Source organism: Varanus komodoensis, unplaced genomic scaffold (genome assembly GCF_004798865.1).
Source record: "Varanus komodoensis strain SLA01 unplaced genomic scaffold, ASM479886v1 scaffold20_1, whole genome shotgun sequence".
NCBI lineage: Eukaryota > Metazoa > Chordata > Lepidosauria > Squamata > Varanidae > Varanus > Varanus komodoensis.
Window position 1 is genome coordinate 15,129,516 of NW_025335587.1, and position 22,627 is coordinate 15,152,142.

General features: G+C 47.6%; 1 protein-coding gene across 6 annotated transcripts in view; it reads right to left on the minus strand.

Annotated features, from left to right (window-relative positions):
• The window catches only part of RAP1GAP2 (RAP1 GTPase activating protein 2), a 125,688-nt gene that overhangs the window by 78,389 nt on the left and 24,672 nt on the right, over nucleotides 1-22,627 (minus strand). The window contains exon 1 of one of the 6 annotated variants that reach the window (XM_044430522.1): nucleotides 17,723-17,834. The exons of the other annotated variants lie outside the window; for them this stretch is intronic. The gene's annotated coding sequence lies outside the window, so the exon portion shown is untranslated. Of the gene's footprint in view, nucleotides 1-17,722; nucleotides 17,835-22,627 lie in introns of those variants that run through there. 6 annotated transcript variants of the gene reach the window in all.

The window sequence follows — 22,627 nt, forward strand, 5'->3', positions numbered from 1 at the left end:
CTTCCAGTCTGATACAAAGACTAGTTGGAACAAGTTTTCAGAAGGGCTTGAGAGAAACTCAGTAAGTTTGCATTTTGCTATCTTTTGTACCCTTTATAATTACTACCTGAGGACAGCAACAACCAAGGGGACACACACCAGTGCAAAAATCTAAGCAAGATCAAAGAAAATTGGCATTATAATGGTGTTGGAGAATTTCCCCCATTTCAAAGAAAAAAAATGGTTCTCAAATGCATCAATGGACACAGGGAGGCCCCAATATCCCACGAGACTCCAAGGGATAACCCTGCAGGGTAAACCCTCAAGCAAAAGAGAGTTTTTCTGGAAATGATTCCATTACAAAACAACCGCTTCAATCAGCACCGAAGGGGGAACTTCAGCCTGCAAAGGGGAGAAAACCAGGGGAAGGATTCCAAAAGCCACAGCGGAAGTGGACAATGCGAAAACACGAGTACCAGAAACTGGAATGCAAAGAGGAAGCTCCAACAGAACCATGAAGAGGCCGAACAAGCTCAATGGAAGCCCCAGCGTCAGTTGTGCATTGTTGTTACTGTAGTTATCAAGGCTATTTTTCAAAGGATGTAGCAACTGATCATTCTTCCAGTGAAGCACTCTGGGAGATCGACATAGGAGGGTAGAGTTTGGCCAGGAAACAGAAAATGAGCCTCTTTGAGGAGAGATGCCTCTTTGATCACTGCCTTCCAGAGGCGTTGAATAGCAACTTCTGGCTTCCCTGAAGTTATGATCCAAGGCAGCTGAAGGGACCAGGTGGGGGAAGGCTGCCTGAGATAAAGCTGGCAAATAAAGGCAAACAGCCTTCTGTCAAGGACTCTGGAAACCATTCCCAAAATTGCAGTTCGGATTCGTGCATTGAGGGGGGTTTTGCAGGAGGGCCGAGAGGTCTCCAATGGAGAAAACATGCTGCTTCAAAGTCCAGGGCCATCCATCTGGGAGTGTGTCTGCTTTCACCATGCTTAGGGTATATAATGAATTGCTCGACTGATTCTTGATTTTATTTTCCAGCAAGGAACCCAAGACAGCTTCCTCAAGCTTTCTCCTCTCTGCTTTATCCCCACAGCAACCGGCTGATAACTGGTGACCAAGCCAAAGTCACCCAGTGAGTTTCATGGCCATGTGAGGATTCAAACTGGTCTCCCAGATCCAAGTCCAAGCCTTTACCCACTACACTGCGCTGCCTCTCATTGAGAATGCATATTAAAGTCTCCACACTCTTCCCTTACTGCTTCATTATCACACGGCACCCACCAGGCACTTCCCAGCTTCCGGGAAACCAAGGTGCAACATCCAATAACGAACTGCAAATTGTCTAACAAGATTAAGGGCCGAGTCATGAGCGGTTATTTTTGCCTCCTAAAACTGATCCCTTTAACTTCTTAGAGGTATCGGATGGGAGAGAAATCAGCTAGAGTGAACCTCCAGAAACAAAAAGGGCCAAGGAACCCCAGAAAGCTGCAAGCACTTTCCTGCACAGACATTTGGTAGCCTCACAGAGTTCGCTGAAATTGCACTGACAGCTGGAAGAAGGTTGCAGGAACACACAGGTTCTCCCGGGAAGCTTCATCCAGCAAAGCTGATACTGGTGAGCTAACCAACCCACCAGGTGCTGAAGGGTTCTGTGCATTTCTTAAGGCGGTCCATTTGCTTACCAAGGCACCATGCAGAATATGCCACCTGGGCCGTTTCTTTTCTGCAAAGCCTTTGGAGCATGGCGTCTTCCGTCCCATCCCTGACTGTAACCAAGCCCAAGGCGGAAAAGGAAGGTTCCCCCCTTGTTTACCTCTGCTTCCCTTTCCCTCCCCTTTCTCGGTGCTCTGCTTTCTCCAGAAGACTGGACTGTAATCTCCCCGGGGTGGAGACCAGCCCATTCGCACCTTGTAAAGGACCAAGCGTGTTTGCCAGCACTGTACAAACAAACAACACAAAACCAAACGGTTGCCACATGGCCCTTTTAAAGTGAAACCCATTTCCCAATCACTCGCCTGCGTTGCTTGGGATCCTGCCAAGTGGTGATCATTTTAATGCATTTGCAGTGGTTCAGGTCGACCTGTGAGCCCTTTACCCACATCAGAGATTACTATGAAATAACAACAACAACAACAACAACAACATGCAAGAATGCTAACCACCTCATCCCAAAATTGCATCCACCCTGATAGATTCTGAAGCTTGTCTTTTAGCAGAAGAAAGGTTAAAAAGAAATCAATCTTCCTCAAGCACCTCAGATCCAGCCAAACATTTTCGTTCCCCAAGAGTGAGGGGAAGGGAAAAGCCACACCGAAACACCTGCCACCGTGCGGAGAAAACAAAGTGCTTGCTTCACTGTGAGACAGCTTCAAACCTGATTAATTTCTAAGCAGAAAAGACAATGCCAACTGACCATACTGAGCAAGGTTCCCCAGCTCAGCTGGCTTCCTTCTGAGCCCATCCCAGCTTCTCAAATGAAAAGCAGCCCCGTCCCTAGCTTTAAATATCGACAGCCAGGGGAAAATGCCACTGGTCCACATCTCTCTTTCTCCCTCTCTCTTTCTCTCTCTCTTACATGGATGTCCCAAACATGCTGCCAGAATTCAAGACCAAGTTCTGCGGACACAAACTTCCCTGCCGGGAGATCCTGGTTCCAGCCCCCTTAACCGCCCTCAGCTGTATGCCACCTCCACCACCGGCCCCCCTGCTCCAATCCAGAGTGGCACGGAATAAGCACAAGCAGACACACAAACCTCCACAACAGCAAGACGAGGCCACCTTCTTGTAGCCCGGGATCAAAACCTGCCCCGGCTTGGCAACCAGGGCGCCCACGTACTTCCCTTGCCCCCCACCCGCCTCCACCCTCACGTTCAAGAGACAAAATCAAAACACAGGTCTATAGGATAGTAAAGTGGCTGCGTTACCTTTTCTCTTTATTTTGCTTTCGGGATTTGTGTAACAAACCTATGAGCACCACAGCTGCCCGGATCCCTGCTCTTTTCGAATGCATCCTACCGGGAGGCTGTGACATAGCTAAGGTGACACGGTGCGCAGTGCTTGGCCTCGGACCTGCTTTCCAAAACTACAGCCCCCTTCGCGCCCTCCCTCCCTCACACACACAGTCTCATTCCTCCACTTCTTCTCTCCCGCCTTGTCACTCCAGTTGGGGAGGTAAGCCAGCCGCGTCCTCCCTGGCAACCTGGCTGCCCGCCGGCTCTTTTCCTACCCGGCCCCTGTTCTGAGCTCTTTCTGTCGGGAGCCGCTCAGCTGCCGGCACGAAGTGAAGGGAGGCATTCCCGAGTCAATTAAGTCATGCTCAGCCGCAGCAGAAGCCGCACATGTGGTCAGCGGCGCCTGCCAATGTGTCTCGCGTGCGCTGCATCCGTCAAGCTCCCTTCCCCGGGAAAGAACCTTCAAGCTCCCCTGTGCTTCCCTTTGATTCCTGGATTCCTGGAAGCCAAAGGCACCCTTTGCGACAGAGACAGAAATGGAGGACTGAGGCTTCTCCCATCAAGAGCGCGGCGTGTTGACCTGGATGAAAACTTTGCAGCTGAAACGAGAGCGACCCTGAGGTGGGGAGACCCGGGCTTCTCCCCGAGGATGTGGTTTGCATCCAGACTGCTTGGTAGCCCCCCAAATGCATGTCTGTCCTAATAGATTAAGGGGAACATTGTGGTGTATGTGATCCGACATACTGGAGAAGCTGCAGCGTTTAGTAAGGTAAGTGTGATTAATGGCTCAGACGTCATTTTTAAGTATTCCTCTCTACAAGTCTTCCTTTCCCCAGGTTTTGGAGGAATTAGGTTATGTGAAGGTTTGTTCTCGGTGTTGTGACTGTCGGCGTGTAACCGCAGCAGCTGTAACGAATGTTTTTACTGAAAAAAGGTCTTCCCCTCACCCCTTGGTGAATGTCATTTGCTGATTGCTGTTGGGGATTAGAAACATTTTAAGAGTATTATAAAAAAAAGGGGGCTGGATTTGCAACTGTCTGGCTCTCATGCCGCATGGAAATGCATGCCAGAAGTTGCAAAATAACCCAGTTAGTCTGGGACCGGTACAGGGATGGCTCTGCCATGAGGCAGAGTGAAGCAGCTCCCTCACAAGGAAAATTGCAAGTGCCGCAAAAGGGAAGCAAGCGTTATTGCTATTTATACTGCCAGAGACGGGGAGAGGTGTCCAAGAGATTCTCTGCCTCGTGTGCAACTTGGCTGGCTTTAGTATTATGCACCTGTATTTTTAGAGGGGGGAAACACTTGCTGCTTTGCCTCAGGTAGCAAAATGCAGAGGGGTTGTTCTGGAAACCTGAGAAGAAAGGGGGATGCTTTTCACAAACATGTTCCACAGTGCGAAAGCACCCCCTTCCCCACCCAGTCGCCCCACCCCACCAGCAAAGCACGGCTGTAAAATTGAATAAAAGTCTCCACCTATTCAGAGTGAGGGTAATGTCCTCACTCCCAATTGGCTTTACCAAATCATAATGTGAACAGATCTGACCAGCTACAGTGCAGCAATGACATCACATTTACTATATAATAACCACTTGACCTATGTAGTTATTTGCAGGAAGAAAATGACTATTTTGGTTTGGTTTGAATGACACCAAAGTGACAGCGGGTTGGGGAGGAAATGGTGCAAAGGCCATCAAAAAAGCTGTTTAAAAAAGTTCATTGAAGAGTTGGGAAAGAGTCTCCTTATCGCCAGAAAGTACCACTTTCGCCCCAAGGGCCAAATATTTACCACATCCCCAGCTATAATACATTCTTGCACAAAGTTCTGTAGCTCATTGCTAAGCACTTGTTGAACAGGTATTCCGGTTTCAGTCCTGGATCAGTCCAGATCAGGATAGGAACGAGATCTGCCTGCCCACTTCAGAGAGCCACAGATGGTCATAGAATCACAGAATAGGAGAGCTGGAAGGGGCCAGAGGGCCCCTGGGTCCCACCCCTGCTCAGTGCAGGAATCCCAGTTAAACCATCCCTCTCCAACGGCTGTCCAGCTGCATCTTGAATGCCTCCAGGGTGGGAGAGCCCACCTCCTCCCTCGGTCACCCGTCATAACTGGAGAACATAACAATGCACGGATCTCATTCAGCCTGAAGCAGCTTTCCATGACTGCCTACAAACTGCAGAGCAATCCTACACAGCTCCTTCAGAGCTCCCTCCACCACCTGCCCAGCTGGTGTTTTCAGAAAATTGTGAGCCACTCCAGGCAGTTACTGGCCACAGGTAGCAAACAACCCTCTCGAGGAGATAAACTCTGTAGCACATGACACAGGCTAAAAAATGGTTTCCACACTTCCTATTTGGAGATGAAACACTGAATTCTCAGGGTGGGGTACAACTTTCCAGGCCAAGTTGCTTCTGTTGGAATCAAGACGTGGGGCTGTCCGATTCCCAACCCACTCCCTGGCCTAATCATGAAACAGTCATCATTACAGGGCGACTGCTTTGAGATGCCGATATCAGAAGTTCAGATTAGATGTATAAAACAAGACTTGCTGAGGTTTATTTTTTATATTTTAATGGATGTGCCAAGTACTGTGCGTCCCACCACTTGCTTACTGGACCCTTGCCCATCTTGGCTACTTAAGAAAGCCAAGGATGCGATTGGGACCTGGATCCTGGAGGTTGTCAACGCCTCTCTGAGGGATGGCCAGTTACCTGCCCCTTTAAAGGAAGCGGTAGTCTGGCCAGTCCTAAAGAAGGCATCCCTTCTTCATCCCATAGACCGGTGGCCAATATCCCATTCCTGGGCAAGGTGTTAGAGTGGGTGGTGGTGGGACAACTCCAAGCACTCTTGGATGAAACTGATTATCTGGACCCATTTCAGTCCGGCTTCAGACCCGGGTACGGTACTGAATCTGCCCTGGTCACCCTGTACGATGACCTGTGCAGAGAGAGAGATGGGGGAGTGCATCCCTGTTGGTTCTACTGGACCTCTCAGAGGCTTTCGATACCATCAACCATGGTATCCTTCTGAATAGGCTTGCGGGATTGGGGGTTGGAGGCACTGCTTTGCAGTGGTTCCGCTCCTATCTCAATGGCCGGTTCCAGAAGGTGGTGCTGGGGGACTATGGCTCTGCGCCATGGCAGCTATGCCATGGAGTTCCGCAGGGGTTCATTTTGTCCCCTTTGCTGTTCAACATCTACATGAAACCGCTGGGAGAGGTCATCAGGAGGTGTGGGCTGCGGAATCATCAGTACGCTGATGATACCCAGCTCTACCTTTCATTCTCAACTAATCCAGGTGAGGCAGTGGCTGTGCTGAACCGGTGCCTGGCCGAGGTAATGGGCTGGATGAGGGCCAATAAACTGAAGCTCAGTCCAGACAAGACGGTGGTCCTGTTGGTGGGTGGCTCGGGCCTCAGGATGGGGGACTTGGCCTTGTCCTAAATGGGGTTGGACTCCCTCTGAGGGACAGTGTTCGCAGTTTGGGAGTGCTCCTTGAACTGAAGCTGTCTTTGGAAGCTCAAGTGTCGGCAGTGGCGAGGAGCACCTTCCTTCAGCTTTGGCTGATACATCAGCTGCATCCCTAATCCATCAGTTGCCCTCTAAGATCAGCGGCAGAGGCCCTCCTCTGGGAACCCTCCATGAAAGATATTGGGAGGGTGAGTACCCGGAGGAGGGCTTTCTCTGCGGTGGCGCCCCATTTATGGAATGTGCTCCCCAGAGAGGTCCGCCTGGCGCCATCATTTGTTTTTTGGTGCCAGGCCAAGACCTTTTTATTTAAACGTTATTTTAACTAATTGTTAAATTATTTATTGGTTTTATTTATTGCCTGGATGTGTCCAATTTCTATATTTTTGTATTGTTATTTATTTGCTGGAAGCCACCCCGAGGCTTATGCGAATGGAGCAGAATACAAGTATTCCAAAATAAATAAATAAATAAATAAATAAATACTGTACTTTAATCATGCATAATATTAGAATGAAATGTCAATTATTATTGATAATGCTATCATTACTGATCAGGATTGTGTATGTGTTGCATATGGAAATAAACCACTAACCGTCATGACAGGAGTGTGCATTAGTCTGTATTTGGGGAAAATATCATCAAGCAAATTTGTGCATGTTGGATAATGAAAGAGAATTTGAGAATTATAAAATAGGCGTGTCTATGGACACACCTGTGCATTAATCTAAATTTTGGGACAAATTTGCTCAAGCACATTTCCTTGGCATTGTGGAAATGCACATACTGAAATAAAAATGCAGCATCGGAAGTTTTGGGGTGTGTCATTGTCCAGATCTGGGGGGTGGGGGGGGAGATTTCTCAAGCAGAGCGTGCCAGCAAAATGCAGATTATATTCCCTGAATTTCATTTCTTACCCGAATATTTCCAATTATGGATACCAGTAGGTGGTAGCCCACAGCTTAGCAATTCACAACACAAGGTTAGCTATACCAGTTCAGAATCCCAGCAAATACAATGAAATAACACTATTAAGCAAGCTTGCACACAACTGCACAACAAAATGGAAGCAGAACTGAATTAACACCTGAAACCGAAGCAGCAACTTATTCCTGCTTTGTCCAAAAGGGACATAAAGTAAATATATTATCAATAAACTAGCAATGGATAGCAAAGTGCTGTTTGTTAATTTGTAAGTTACCTTGAAGTTCCCTCAACCTCTTCTCAGACTTTTCCATCCATTTGCCTTGGATGTCTTGCACTACAAACCCCATCATTCATCATGTTGTAAGCCGCCCCGAGGTTTCGGCAAGGGGCGGCATAGAAATGTTATAATCATCATCATCATCATCATCATCATCATCATCATCATCATCATTCCTGACCATTGGCCATCCTAGCTAGGATGAGCCAGGCTGAGGAAGTCTGCTTTGAGGTTTTTATTAAAATGATCAATGGTTTAGAGATACGTTCTTAGACAGGATAAACACTTTTCTATTTCCTTTCTCACAATATGGGCCTGGAAAAAGAAAGGGCTCTTTTTTGCAATGCATGATGCATTTATGGACCTCACCTCCACAAGCAGCAATGCTTTGGATATGGAATGGGCTTCCACGGGAGGTGGGTGAGGCCCCAGTGGCGAGGGTGTTCAAGGACAGGCTGGACATGCACCTGGTGGGCATGTCGTGAGCGGAGCCGGCTGGAGCCGGGGGTCAGACTAGATGGCCCGGGAGACCCCTTCTGACTCGCTCTCTTTCTATGCTTGCTCTCTTTCTATGTTTCTATGTCCACTGACTTTGAAAGTTAAACCCATTCTGTGAGGAGGACAGGTCTACCAGAGGCTACCACTTTGGCAGTCAGCAGGATCTGCTGGGTCAATGCTCATCACGGCAGGCCAGGGAGCTGATGTCCGGAGCCCCACTCAGTAGGACAGTTCCCAGTGCCAGCGGGATCTGGCTTGCCACATTTTGAAGGGAGTGAAGTAAGGCACATGGCCATTTCCAGACCTCCGGGGCCACTGCCTAAAACTAGCCAGCTGGAGGGCAACCAGCAGGAAGGCCTTGTCTCCAGAAGGCCAGATGTTGAGCTCCTGGAAACATGTGGGCTGAAGGCTGTGAGAGGAGGTGGTCATTGGACTGCACGAATCTTTGGTTTGCTCTGGTTGGACTCTCCTAACGGTCCCACCTCCAAAAATATCACACCTCCCACCAGTATATTTTAGCAATATCCAATATTGAAAGTTTAATTAATGGGTGGATCCAGGAACATGCCGATGATCAAGCAACTAAATAGAAACCTCTGGTTTCCTTAAATATCCCATTTTGTGAACGTCTCTTTTTTCCCAGTCCCATCAATTCCAGGAGGCCAACCCAATTTCACAGCCAAAATTATTGCAGCCGAATCAAAACATGTTGGTCTGTAAAAAGGTAAGATCCAAAGCTCTTGTGGTCCCCAGCTTACAGGTCCTGCCCGACTTGTTTCTCACAAATGCTCTGTAAAGCTTATCAGTCTTATTTCCCTTCTTTGGTTTTTGGGGTTTGAAAGCCTGGTTTGAAGGACGTCTTGAGAACCTCTCAACCAGTGGAAACGTGGCCACTTCCAAGCTTCAGTTGCCATAGAAATCAAGCAAATGTGTTTCCCCCAGCCCCCCCCTTCCCCACCTGCTCCATCATCCCCTTATCTCTTCTCACTGGTGAAAATCAAGACGGCACCTGCTCACAAGATTCACACACAGAAAAGCCGGAATGGACCACACCTAGCCACCATGTTTTCCAAGCTAAGCACAGGAAAGAGCAACATGAGTAGAAGCAAAGCAAAGCAAAGCACGGACAAGATTAAAAATGTACACGAGCTTCTGACCTGAGGCATCTTCTAATGCCAAGTCAATTGAAGGCATAAGTACATGTGCTTTCTTTTAAATGAGCCCATCCAATCTCCTCATCTCGCTGTGTTCCTAGAATCTCACTTTCCTGGCCGTTATCCTGTCCGGATTGAATACATTCGGCACACAAGGCAATGGTTTAAATCAAAGCAACCGGGTATTGTTTGTTTAATTCATCTCTGCAGAGATGTGTGCAAAACAGTTTTCTGGGCTTGGCTTCGGCCATATTCAAAATGCCTCTTTGAGGATGACCTAGTGTCCCCTTCGAAAGGGCAGTCCTCTTTTTGAAGTCATCCTCAATCTGGGAGCTGTCCAGTCCACATCCTGTTTCAAAATCAAGATCTCTAGGAAGGGGGAACTGGCAGAAGCTTGACTTTTCCCGTTCACGGCACAAAGATCAAAGCACACGGGTCACCCTGTCCTTTTCTGGTGACGTATTTCTATTTCACAATTGTAATACTTATGTCTAAGTTTGCATAGATCTTTGCATATGTAGATTACATGCAGATCAGTATCCACTCTTGTCCTCTTCCATCTCCATCTCATTTATGGTGCAAAGGAAGGACCATCTAAGCCTCTCCCTCATCTGGAAATCCGACATGAGAGCACAGTGTTTCAAGATCCACAGAAGTCATTTCCTGGGAATGCTGCGTCCTAGGACTTTTGTGTAAAACTCAGTTGTGTTTGCTCAACGTGGCCTTCTCCCTCACTCCTGGTAATTGCATCTCAGCCTGCCTGACGGTATTAATCATTAACCGAGAAGATGGTCTAGCAAAGTCCACAATAGCTTTGTTTGCTCAAGTCCACAGAAGCCTTCCTTGGGAACTGCACGTGTGCGTGTGTGCGTGCAAGCACAGACGACCAGAACTGATGGGGAAACAGGTGAATCTCACCCTTCCTCTCCCCACAGCCACTTGCAAATCCACCCATGAGCCCCTTCCAGGGCCATGTGCAATTGCGACCCTTGAAATCACTGAAGCTCAACCTGATCTTTTCCAGGCAGCGATACAGGATGCACCATCATGCCTCCGGGCTGCTGCAATTTACAGGTCCCAATTTTCAGAGACACTCAGGAGAGAGAAAGAAGATGGCTCCTGCATCCTCTTCAAAAGGCACTGCTGTTCCCCCTTTGCACCCAGACCCCTTTCCTGCCTGATGGAGAAAAAACAGAGCCAGGGCTAGAACAGGTTCAGTTAGGCAGCTGATGACAAGGAAAAGTCAGATCAAGTCCATCTTTTCCATGCAGTGGCCAACCACCTTCGTGTCTCTGGAAAGCAGGACATGAAGGGTCTGATCCTGTCTTCCTTAGACAGGGGCGATAGCAGCCATTTTTAAAAGGGATGAGGATGATGCTTAAACGTTTTTCTAAAAGACTCAGGTTGACTTGGAGCCTGCAGGAAGCAGAGATGTTGCACCAACAGGGCATGTAATTTAATAATAGACAGCAAGAGTAGTGCTGGAGCACGAGAACCAGGGATGGTGGAGACGGATGAGATTTTAGCCCAGTGCAGGAGTGCCTAAAACAAAGACCAAGACCAAGACCAAGACCAAGACCAAGACCAAGACCAAGACGAGAAGGTGAGGCAGGCAGCATAGGTGCTCCAGAAACCAAGGCCAGCCAAAGCAGAACTGGCTCAGACACTGGCCAGCCATGGCAGAACCAGAGACAAAGGCCAGGTGGGCTTGGATACCAGCGGGGCAAAATAGGGCCAGGAGCCAGGTGAGCTCGGAGACAGCAAAGCACAGGGCCCTGGCAAGGCATGGGAGGAAGCAGGAGCTGGAAGGAAGACAGGCACCCTCAAGGAGAAGGTTGGAAGCTAGACCAGGAACCCACTGCTCCAAGCTCCCAGCTGGTCCTGCAGTTCCCACACTGGTCCTGCAGGGACTTGCAGGGGGACTCACACTGCTAGCCACCAGGAAAGCTGTGTCCACAGAAAGAGACTTTGGGGCACCTGCAAATCTGGGGGAGGGGATCCTTGTGGGCCTAAATTCCAGATTTTTTTCAGTGCCTAGACCTGCCCCTGTCTTCCCACACCGCAACAATCCATGCCATGGGGGGGCCTGGCTTGCTCAGGGCTAGAGAACACGGGGAATTTTGCTTGGGCCTCATTTTAATGGAAAATTGCTGAATCCTGTCTAACAAATACACAAATTCCGATGCCGTTCTCTTTCCATATTTGTCCTTCTCCAAATTTTGTGATGCAGTTCCTGGATCAGAAATGTGCGTAAAAATGTGCATGTCAGGAAACAGTGCCTTCATAATTGTGCATATATAATTAGAATAAAAATGTAGGCAGTAGCAGAAAGGCCCATGAAAACGTGTACACGTTTTTTAGCGATTAAAAAAAAAATCACACCCTGATGTCAAAGTAGGAAGACACGGATGAAAGATTCAGAGGAATAGAAACCAAAGCCAACCAGTTCCTTCTGCTGCCTAAACATGCATACAAGTGTGTTATTGGATTATGTACAGTGAATACAAGTTTAAGTTTACGGCCGTTAAAGGATTTATTGTAATCTCCTATGCAAGATAAAGGTATATGTAAAAGACCTTGACATTCTGAGCCTACAAAGACAGTTTTTCAGCAAGATTGGGGATTTAATTTCAGGCCCTTCCCCAGTCCCACCAATGAGAAATTAGAGGCCTTTGTGAATATATTATTTAGATTGTCCAACTGTTTGAGATTTCCTAGAAATGCCCATGCCAATGGCAAGGGAATACTCAACACTGAGGCTCATTAATAAGCTTCAGCTACCAAGCTAACGCGATGTCCTCTCCCAGTTCAGAGACATGATACAAATTAGAGCCTAAGAAGAGCTCCAGACACTGACTGACCAAAGGTTTATCAAGTCCAGCATGATCTACATGCAGTAGCCAACCGGTTGCACCAGAAGCCTCCATCTGGGCCTTGGATGCAACAGCACCCCGTTAACCTCATGCAAAGAACATTAAAACATAAGAATTACCCTGCTGGATGAGGGTTCAGGAACCAAGGATCCAGCTACTCCAAACATTCAGGATCCCTCAAGCAGGGCAGGAGCCCAAAAGTACTCCCCTGCCCATGTTCCCCAGGAACCGGTGTACAAAGACATGCAGCCTCAGATCCTGGAGGCAAAATTCCTAATTATATCTTCAGCCCCAAAATGCTGAAGACTGTCCCTGCCGTAGCCTCCACAACCCCTCCAGAAGCAGTGATGGTGAAGGAGGAGAGGATATGGGGGAAATATCAAGACATAAGAACATAAGAACCATCATGCTGGATCATGCCAAAGGTCCATCTAGTCCTGCATTCTGCAGACATGATGGCAAACCAGTTGGCCGGAGGACGGGTGCAAGACCTCTGCCTGTCCAAGCTCCTCAGCACCTGGGGAATGCAGCTGTGCCTCCTCTGGTGACGGAGTTATTTTTTTATTTATTGATTGATTTATATCCTGCCTTTTTCCTACAAAGGGCTCAAGGCAGCTTACATCTCCTCCTCCATCTTATCCCCACAACAACAACCCTGTGAGGTAGGTTGGGCTGAGAGTCTGTGACTGGCCCAAAGTCACCCAGTTGGCTCCATGGCCGAGCGGGGACTTGAACCCAGATCGCCTGAGTCCCAGTCCCATGCTCTTAACCACGACACCACACTGGCTCTCAGTCCCTAGCCAGCAAGCCTATCAGCCACAGATCTTCTCTACTTCCATCAACTTGTCCACTCCCCCTTCTGAAGGCCATCAAGATTGGTGGCCATCACCACTTCCCATGGCGGCAAAATCCATAGATCGAGTTTGCATTGTAAGAAGTACTTTCTTTTGCCCGTCCTAAACCGTCCTCAAGTCAGCTTCACAGGATGACTCTTGCTCTTCAAAACCACTCAGGTTCCATTGGTCTGTTCTAGGGTAAGAGGAAACACGCTGCGTTTCACACGTGCGCATACAGGCCTCCATCCTTCCCCTCGCAAGCAAGCTCTTTGCAACACGCTTTTACATTCTCTGATTTTGTACACCTCCATTGGAACTCGTCAGAAGAGGGCAATAAAAATGAAGAAGCCAATCAATGAATAAATTGGAAGGGGGGTTATTTTTAAAGGATTGCATTTCAAACTGTTCCATAGGCTAGTGAAATCTAGGCTCAGAAGACAGGGTCACTAAACTTGACATTTTCCCTTTGACTAGCAAATCATTAACAACGATCTGTGTTCATCCATTCTTGGATTTCAACGATTAACTAAATAATTTGTGTTCGTACAATGCTCTGAGGAAGGAAAACACATGTTGTAAAGACAGAGGCTTTGTAAATACACCTGAAAGAATGAAATATTTTGATGTGGGCTTGGCTATCTTCTGATCTCAAGCCAGAATGTATGTTTAGGACCATCTCACAAGGATCCATTTCATCTTAGCTGGAGAGGCCAGCATGGCATTGACCCTCGGATATTCCATGGGACAGGCATGGATTCTGGCACTCAGATGGAATTAATTCAGGAATCATTTTGGGACTAATTAGTCTAATCCAAATATAGCCAACCCGAATATCCATCATCACCTCTGGAGATGACCTCCTAGTACCTCACTTCAGGGTACCACAATGGCCCTTGAGCTGAATTAGAATGGGCATTTTCAGTGGGGAAAAGTGTTGGGAGGTGTAAATGTTCTCTAGAGGACCCACAACCCTCTCTGCATAAGCAAGAGGCCCTTCTGGCTAGCAGTGTGAGCTTGCCCAGTCCAATTTGGCTACAGGAAGGTGTCACAAAGCCAGTTCGGAGTGAGGGCAGTGGCGTTCATCATTCCAACTGGGGTTATAGGTTTACCCTGTTTTACAGGTTCCTCCCCGCATGAGAGCAGGAGGCAGCATTGGAGGGGACAAGGGAAAAGTTAGACCCCTTTCTTCATTTCAACTGGAGCATCTTCTGCCATTCTGACCTTCTTTCTCTCCAGAACACAGTTGCAGGTGGTGTGAATTCCACTGGCTTAGCATTAAATGAAAAGAAATTCAATGTGTAAAGGAAATAAACCTTCATGGCCAAAAAGTTTCACTCAGTCAGTGATGAAAGATGCTCATTTTGCCATTAACGTCAGTGGGGAAGTCTGACGGGGGAAATTTCCATGCAGTGGAGCAATTATGCTCAATAACCTATTTAGTGTCTGTCCTCATGTTAGATGGACATTGGACAGAAACAAGACAGGTTGCCTTGAATAATTGCTCAAAGAAAGCTTCCGGTGGAATTAAATTAGGGTGGGACGGACGCTCTCCCCACTGTTCACATGCTGCCAATGTGGACCTCCTTCCATTGGCTTCCTCTTGCTTCAAATGATGCTCAAGTCTTACATATGTACCCATGGGACTTCCTTGTCAGGGGACATCTTGGGACTGGGACCCAACGGAGAGGAGAAGGAAGGGGAGGAGACATCTGTTCACAGCAACCAACCCCAGAACTTGGTCACATCCATGCCTTACTTTCCACAGACCCCATGGATGAACTTGGTGCCTTCAGGAGTTGATATCCATCATGCTTCTTTCTGCCTCTCTCATCTGAGCACAAAAGCAGAGGTCCAGGAGCACATTCGGGGACCGAGCTCTGGTGCTAAAAATGGGTTCTGGGGCTCCCTCCTGGCTCATAATAATATCTCACTCCTGAATTGCAAAGAAAACAGTCCAGATTGCTCTGTTGCGGAGGGCGGAGGTTGTTTTAAAAGCCTCAGCTAAAAGCGGTAATCCGCTTACTGGAAATTGTTTTCTTCTCCGAACCAAGAATCCTGGGAGTGAATCTCCATCACCCATATGGTTTGTTTATCTCACAGGCCATTAATTGGCAGGCATTGGGACAGGGGGCTGGGCACGTCGCTGATATTTACTTCTGAAAGGCTCTTTCTGCCTCGAGGAATCTCTTTTCCACTGCCTGCAAAATAGTTGTTTCTTTAGTAGGCTACAAAGCAGGTGATGAATAGACGGCAGATAGATAAATAGAGAAACAGACTGACTTCCGGGCAGATGTAACCATAGGATAATCCATCTTTAAATATGTCCAAGCCGATCTGATATCAGCCCTGATTTCCCAGCATTTGAGTTTGCTCCCAGCTCATGTTCCTGGGAGCAGGTCAACCCTCCTTCTTGGAAACTGCCTTTTGCATTAACAAAATCAGATGTTTATTTTCTTTTCAAAGGCCAATGCTAGGGATCGCAGGCTGTCCAGAAGTCTCAGTTCCAGACAGTTCAAGAATATTTCTTGGACGCTTACAGGCTGGGCCAAAGCTTTGCCTACAGGAGTTGACCCCCACAACTCCTGTTGGATGATTGGAAAGACATGTGTCTGCCTCCCAGCTGCTCTCCTAGTTAAGCCACTTCCCAGTTCAGTCTGCTTATCCCCCCACCCCCAGCCCTCTTCCCAGTGGATTCCTCCTGCCTCTCCTGAGCTGATGTTCTCCAGGGGGGCTGGACTACAACTACCATAATCCTGCAGACAGCTGTGGTGCTGCTGTACAGACTCTCAGAGGCCAACTAGCTCCACTCGCAACTTGGCGCGCATGGGGATCTCATGAGCACCTGTCTAAGGATCAAACCTTCTGTGGCCTGAAATGCATTGCTCAGAAATACGTCTGAGTCACACACTGCACTCCAGAACACATTTCAGCTCACTTTTAGCCTAGCCTACCTCACAGGGATGGGGTGGGGGATTTGTTTCAGAATATAACTAAAATAAATAAATACTAAGGCAACTTTTTCTAAGAGGCATGCTTCCTTCCTTCCAGTCCAAAAGAAACGGCTCCCACCAGCAAACAGAAGCGAGCCCTCGCACCGGGATGCCTGCCCCATGCATTGACCCTGTTTGTCCCCCCAAGCCCCCAAACTACCAAAAGGTCCCCTCCCAACCTTGGCATCCAGCGAACAGAGTGACAAAATTGTCAGATTTGAGATTTTGGCTCAGTATGATTAGAAACCGTCTTAAGCAACTTTATACACCATTCTGGAAGAGGAAGAGGAAGGGGGGATGGTGTAATGTGGTGTCCTGCAATAGTAGGATGTTGGACTCAATGGCCTTCATGGCACCTTCCAACTCTACTATTCTGTGATTTTATTATTTATTTTATTTATTTTATTTTTCAATTTATATCCTGCCTTTTTCCTACAAAGGGCTCAAGGCAGCTTACATCATCTCTCCTCCTCCATCTTATCCCCACAACAACAACCCTGTGAGGTAGGTTGGGCTGAGAGTCTGTGACTGGCCCAAAGTCACCCAGTGGGCTCCATGGCTGAGCGGGGACTCGAACCCAGATCGTCCGAGTCCCAGTCCCATGCTCTTAACCACTACGCCACACTGGCTCTCCATAATTGATTCTGGAAGAAGAAGAGGATATTTAATCTCACTAAGGTCAGGGGACATGGCTAACTTCTAAAAGTCATCAAGGGGAGATGCAGGTGAATCATAAAGCTGGAAGCTCCACAGGAGAAGAGCTACCTCGTTTCCCCAGCAGCATCTGAGGACCACAACTGCCGTAACTAGAAGTGCCCATATTGATTCACCAATTTTTCTCCTCCACCTCTATTTTAGATACCAAAAATGTCTAACAAGAAATAGTCATTTATTCCCCTTTCCCCTACCCTAGTCAGACCTCACTTGGAATACTGTGTTCAGTTCTGGGCGCCCAAGTTTTTAAAAGATGCAGAAAAACTAGAAAGGGTTCAGAGGAGAATCAAAGACGACAGAGAGCCTGGAACCGAAGCCCTAGAATGGGAGACTGAGAGAACTGGGCATGTTCGGCCTTGAGAAGAGAAGACTGACGGGGGAATGATATCCCTCTAGAAGTACCTCCAAGGCTGTCACAAAGAGGAAGGTCAAGATCATTTCTTGCTCATCCCTGTATATAGGACACAGTACCATGAACTTAAACAACAGCACACTGTATTCAGGCTAGACACAGGAAGAACTTCCTCACTGTCAGATAGGGGAACCAGCTGCCTAGAGCAGTTGTGGGTTCTCCCACACTAGAAACATTCAAGGCAACGCTAGACAGACTTCACATCCTACGCCAGCGGATGACTGGACCCAATGGCCTCCTTGGCCCCTTCTGACCCCACTATTCTATGAAAACAACATCACAAGCAGTTTTGTAAAAAGGTAGAAGACCCTCTCTATATGTTATTATCAAAATCAAAGGGATCGTTTTAGAAGGAGCTCAAAGTCATTGGATAAAGCACCCACACGGAGGCACTCACTAGGTCATTAGGGGAGAATTCTCTTCAAACATTGGATATTAGTGGGAGCTTTTTAATTGTAGGCTCTCTTGGGGGTCTCAGATGAGCCAAAAGCAATATAAATTCATGGAATCCCAGATTAAAAAGAACTTACTTCATCTGAAGTGTTGACCTAGAAATACAAGTAAATTCACATTCAGAGGAGGAAAATCCATCCATTGAAACTTCTCCTCTCAGGCACTGCTAGAATGGAAAAAGCCATACCTAGAGAAGCGCACCGCCTTGGCAGATTAAAATGCACAGGTCTGTCCTAGGAAACATCTGGAAAGAGCCATGTTAGAGTCATGGGCCTGAGACTGCAGCAGAACCGGCGCTGTTGGTCCAAACTTTGGCCCTCAAATATGTAATAGTATCGATGCATTCAGCTTCTGAGTAAAGAGGGATGGGTTTTCTGAGAGGCACGGTGACAAGTCAGGCTGGGGACACTGCATGGTGCTCAGAGATAAGGAGCTTTGCCAATGTCCTCAGAGCCTCTGGTGAGTCTGCAGTGGAGAGGAGCTTGGATACTCCTGTGATGGAGCCCTGACTTAAGTCTGAAAAGGTACCGCCTGCAAGACGGCCGTTTCAGTCAGAACTAGGCCTATACCAGTATTCGTCTTGCCATGGCTCATGCAAATACAGCACTCACGGGCACAATAGTGTGACAATGGCCCTCTGGTCTAGGAATTATGGACACAAGTGGAAGACTTCTACCGGGATGGGTTGCGGTGTCTAACTGAAAGCTCCGGATCCTTCTTTCTGACCAGCCCACACTTCTCCAGATGTTTGGACTACAACATCCAATACCCCTGGTCTTTGGCCATGCTGGCTGGGGCTGATGGGAGTTGGAGTCAACCACATCTGTAGAGCACCTTCTATCACAGGCGGTTCTTGGGAAGAAAAAGTGGCAAAGAGCTATGAATACTGCTTTGTGGAGTGTTCTTAGTACGGCAAAAGTGGTCCCCGACACTTATGGCTCCATGAACTGGGTACCAAGGTCCAAAAAGGTGGAGCACAGTTTGGTGGGACTGAGCTGCTGGTCCAGTTCTCTGAAACAAGGAGCGTTTCTTGTCTTGCAAGAAGAGGGCAATCATGGAAGCGCCTTTGTTTGCTTTGGCAGTGGTAAAATAAGGGCAGATCCTCTCTTGAATCCATGGAGTCTCTTGACACATGGATAACTAGAACGCAGTGCTTTTCTTCTTTTATGGTTGCATCTTTCTATTGAAGAATCTCTTTACAGGGGCAATGTAGACTATTATATGTAATTTCTCTGTCTAGACTTATTTGAAAGAGGAGGGGCTGGTAGGGCAATAGAAGTGGGGAAGGCTAGACAATACTCTTTGTTAAATCTTGTGGATGCAGTAATAGACAGTTTTGCTTTCTCCCCATATTTGCCCTTAAATAGCTTCTGTAAAGGAGTCAGCGAAAACACAGAGGGGAGTCCTTCAAACAGTTATTAAGGATTTAAACCAAAAAATTGACATCTTTAAAAGCTGCATATTGCTGATTACTTAACTCAGCTGGAGGAAAACAACAGCACACACTTATCTTCGTAAGCTGCTCCTAACATCTATTTAAGATCAATGGTGGGTCATATTTTTAAAAATGGTTGATATCACTTTAACATACTTTGCTGGGAGCAATCTATCTGCCTCCTCTTGCTTAGCCCATAACTTCCTCCAATATGAACTAAGACGATAATTTCATTCACATCTTGGGCAGCTTTTAGTTCCGTTCCATTTCTGGCTTCTGGTCTTGCTATGGGACAACCCACCCACCCCGTTGGTGGATGACTCACAGCAGGGAACCGACTGGTGGGGTGATTCTCAAGGCCTTCTTGTGGACTTTCAATACCATCAACCACAGTCTCCTCTGAACTATGTCTCAAGAACAGGAATTTGGGTGCAGAAGCTCCAGCCCTACTTAGAAGGTAGAGTCCAGATGGGTTCTAATATTTACTAATGTACATGCCCTCTTAAATACTTCAGAGCAAAGAAATGGTGACCCTATATGGATCTTCTACACTCTTTTGAGACTTAAAAGACTTTGTTGCCATGGTGGTGTGGTATATCCTATAAATGCAAGGGATTGAGGACCATTCAAAACTTTCAGGATTGGGATGGGTGTCACCTTTGAGATATTTGGACATTCAGGCTGCCTTTGTTGAATGTATCATTACTAGGAATGTATCGTTCTTTTATTGTTGCTGTACTGGTTCATGGGTGTGATGAGACTACCCTAAAAGGCAAGATAAAATCATATCAAAGAAGTAATCAACATGAACTGAGCAGAATTGTCTCAGAAGAGGGCTCTCTTCTCTGCCTCCTCATGTTTTCCCCCAAGCTCCTAAATATGCATGGCAAATTCTGAGAGTTTCATATGTACCTATATTTATACAATGTGGGAAAATAGAGCATTTCTTTGAACCAATTCTCTCCCCAAATAAGCGATCAATACTCACATTTATTCCAAGTTCTTTTATCCGGAGGAGATTTTGCATTGACTAGATACACCAAATGCTTTTTTTTTTTTTTTTTTTTTGGTACCACTTGGATTTTATGTTACCTTCTGTCCCAAATATTTATTGCAGATGGATGAGCCATGAAGATGAAGAGAGCTTATGATGTTCTACTAAGACGCTGGTCCAAGAGGAGAATGAATTAAATTTCTGTGGATGGATTTTGCTCTTGCAGACTGCCTATTCATCTTGCTTATTTCACCTCCGCAGGTCTGTCTCCTTCAGGCAAACATGGATGGGGAACGGAAAGGCAGCGACCATTGATCTTTTCATTTTCCTTTCTATTTCAGGAGATGCAGCCGACTCTTAGACGCAGACTAGACTCAATCGCCCAACGCTGTCCATTCCTCAGAGCTAGGAAGTCACTAGAAAAGGTGAGCAGCAGGTGGGAGCAGGGGGGCCTTGCACTGCAAAGGCTGCTGGGAGAATCACAGAGCTCTTTGGTGTGCTTTCTTTTGGAATCCTGGCTGGATGTGTGAGGCCAGTGCAGGCCCCACACCTTCCTGGCTAGGATTGCTCCGATGTTGCATCGTCATTCCGTCCACTCCCAAGTTCAGCCTTCTGGTGCCGTTGCCAAAGCAGCCAATCGGCCTCTCTCAAGCTAGGAAGGGAGGCATCCACACGCCTGGAGCATCCCAAGGTTGCTGAAGAACAGCAGAGCCCTTGGGGTGTAGCCCTACTCCCCCAGAACAGCCCAGTGAGGGCCGAGCGGCTGGAAACCTGAAGAAACAGCACCCAATTGCTCGCCTACAGTTGCGCCACAAAACACGTCACCTCATTGCAGCCATCCTTGCGATGGTGAGATAAGAACATAAGGAAAGCTGGGTTGGATCAGAGCCTTGGGAGCTCCTCAGAATCCCGTTGGGTTTTAACTGCCTTGTTGTTGTTAGTTGCAAAGTCGCGTCCGACCCACTGCGACCCCATGGACAACATTCCTCCAGGCCTTCCTGTCCTCCACCATCCCCTGGAGTCCACTCAAGCTCACACCAACTGCTTCAGTGACCCCATCCAGCCACCTCATCCTCTGTCGTCCCCTTCTCCTTTTGCCATCAATCATTCGCAGCATCAGAGTCTTCTCCAGGGAGTCCTTCCTTCTCATTAGGTGGCCAAAGTATCTGAGTTTCATCCTCAGTATCTGAGCTTCTGAAGAGCAGTCAGGGCTGATCTCCTCTAGGACTGACCGGTTTGATCGCCTTGCAGTCCAAGGGACTCGCAGGAGTCTCCTCCAGCACCGCAATTCAAAGGCCTCAATCCTTCGGCGCTCAGCCTTCCTTATGGTCCAGCTTTCACAGCCATGCATTGCAACTGGGAAAACCGTAGCCTTGACTATACGCACTTTTGTTGGCAGGGTGATGTCTCTGCTTTTTAGTATGCTGTCTAGATTTGCCATAGCTTTCCTCCCCAGGAATAAGCGTCTTTTAATTTCTTGGCTGCAGTCCCCGTCTGTGGTGATCTTGGAGCCCAGGAAAATAAAATCTGCCACTACCTCCATTTCTTCCCCATCTATTTGCCAGGAAGTGAGAGAACCAGATGCCATGATCTTCAACCCCCTAATAGAGAGGATAGAGGTGTTTAAAATTCCACATGGAGTGGAGAAAGTAGAGAGGGAGAGATTTTTCTCCCATGACACTAAGACCCAGGGTCATCCCGTGAAACATAGAAACAGAACAAGTCAGAAGGGGCCTCCCAGGCCATCTAGTCTGACCCCCGGCTCCAGCCGGCTCCGCTCACGACATGCCCACCATGTGCATGTCCAGCCTATCCTCGAGCATCCTCACTGATGGGGCCTCAATGAAGCTGATTGGTAGGAGGTTTTGGACAGATCACTTGATCCAACGTAGAGTAAAATTATGGAATTTGCTGCCGCAGGAAGTGGTGAGGGCAGCCAGCTGGGAGGACTTGAAAAGGGGCTGGGCAGATCCATGGGGGAGGAGGCTCACGCGGCATGTCATGAGAGGGCCACCTAGCACCATCGTTATTTGCTTTTTGGCGCCAGGCCAAGACCTTTTTATTTAAACGCTATTCTAATTGTTAAGATTTATTTATTGATTTTAAACTGACCAGGCTGTTTCTACTATTTTATGTATTTATATGCGGGATTTTAATGGTTGTAAGCCGCCCCGAGGCTTATGCGAAGGGGGAGGCATATAAGCTGTCTAGATAGATAGATAGATAGATAGATAGATAGATAGATAGATAGATAGATAGCCTTGCTGGCTATGGGCTTCCTCCTTTACTGGAGGCAGCCTGCCTGCATGTCCCAGTGGCGGAGGAGCTTGGCCAGGAGGAGGTCTTGCACCCATCATGCTACAGGGGTTCTCTGGGCATCCTGCTTACCATCATGTATATGGAGTGCTGGACTAAAAGGCCCTTTGGGTTGATCCAGCTGGGCTTTTCTGATGTTATGTTCCATTGGGTCTGACTTCCTCTTAGATCCTGACCCGCATCTCCAGGCTCATCTCATGTCACTCCAGCCCAGTCTCGACCAAGGACGAGGACGGCTTCCTTACCTGAAAAGTAGTCCTCAAGCCACCTCACCAAGAGCCAGCAGGAAACACTCACATTCTGACACACAAGCTGCCCCTGAAAGATGGCCGGATCTCTGTCCGGGT